This window comes from Pinus tabuliformis, chromosome 4_1, assembly GCF_031772625.1.
Source record: "Pinus tabuliformis cultivar Carrire ecotype Pingquan chromosome 4_1, CPIR1, whole genome shotgun sequence".
NCBI lineage: Eukaryota > Viridiplantae > Streptophyta > Pinopsida > Pinales > Pinaceae > Pinus > Pinus tabuliformis.
In genome coordinates, this window is record NC_142303.1 from 504,706,106 (window position 1) to 504,707,887 (window position 1,782).

Here is a 1,782-nt window from a genome sequence, read left to right on the forward strand (position 1 = left end):
ATACTTGGGCTTTGTACTGGACTCCTTGGAGGTGACATGAAGGGAGGCGGTGATGCCCTTGGTAACAGTCTCAGAGAGTTCTCAAGATCTTCAAATTGATCTTTTGACTCAAGATCAATATGTTCTGCAACTTCTGAGGCTGCTTCTTTCATTGTGTTCAATCTGGTGCTTCTTCTCAAACCTGTGGTTGGAAACCCTTGAATTTTCTTTTCTTTAACTTTTGGATTTTCTTTCTGAGGAAGGATTTTTGTTTGGGGTAAAACCTTTGTTTTCTTGTTGGCTTTCTTTCTTCTAAGACTTTCTTTGTTCATTTTCTGCAAAATTTCTACAATTAGTAGATCATCTTCTGACAATTCTTGTTGATGTTGTGGTTACTGTTCTATTACTGCCTCAATTTTTCTCTTTCTTCCCCTTAGGGTTTTGCTACCACTTGGTTGTTCAGGGGTTTTTTCTTCAAAGTGATTTCTCACTAGAAAATCTTCCCAGTTATCACTTATGCTTTGAAGATGAAACTCAATCAAAATTTTTACTAACCCATGATGGTACATTGTGTTTTCCATAAGCTGGATTTTCTTCTTAACATTTACTGACATTTTCTTAAGGCTATGCAACAGAAAGAATGCAAGATTCATTTGATGCTCTTCAAGGAAATTCATCAATCGCCTAATGTGATAGAAAAACACACCCAAATCGACCTTCACAAGTAACAATTTTTTGAAGGACAAGGAGCAAATTTCTCCATTTACTTTTGAGGCCAGAGGTAGGAATACCTTTTCTGAAGACAATATTATCCATGCTTCGGTTTTTTAAGAAAATCTTCCAGTCTTCCCCTTCAATTCCTCTGTTCTTGAACCATTTTTCTCCAGCTCTAGGCAGTACGGTGGCTTCTGCAATCAAGGATTGTATTACTGTGAACTTGACATCGCTTATTTCAACTTTTGTTCCATCAAAAGATCGTGCAAAGGTTTTGTCAACTCCCTATGGAAACCATCAAACTTTTCTATAAAATCTAACCACTAAACTTTTTGTAACAATTCTCTAGTTTAGGGGTATCCTTCCAAAAATTTCCTTCCTGTTGATTCTGTTCGAATAATAACACCCATGGTGAGAGATGTTTCGTCTCAAGAACTGTTTTACTTGATAGGGAAAATACTCTCAGTAGGGTTTCCGCTTTAGAATGGAGAGACTGTATGAATTGGGAGAATGAGAGAACGAGCAAGTATAATGAAGGTTTACGGGAATGAGTTAGCCGTTTGAATGCATTTAATTCAATGATTTGGCGATCAAATCGATGGATCCGAAATGAGCACGAGATAGGAGTTAAAATGGTGGCAAATTATAATGGATTTGAAAAGGGACTATCATCCATGAACTGCAATGATTTCAGTTTTTCAGTAATGTTATGTCCACGTAATTCATATATGCAATATGTTAACCCCTATTGTAAAATTAAAGTGTTACATACCTTAGATTTACTTGCTTAACCATTATTTGTCCTTTCATGTCATTTGAAGGTACTTTTCATTTTGAAAGGAGTTAATCATTTCTCAATTTGAGCCACCAAGTGTCCCTGTTAGATTGGTTGCAAAAACTTTGTCAGAGCCGCAGAAACTTGCCTGAGTTGTAGAAAGTCACTAATTCTGTAGCTAAAAGATTTTTAAGAAAGGGATGTTTAGAAAAAGGGATTTTTTATTAGAAAAGTGATTAAGAGAAAATTTAAGGTGCCAACAAGAGTCAATTTTCACTTTAATTTTTTTGCATAAGCATGCCAACAACTCGTTG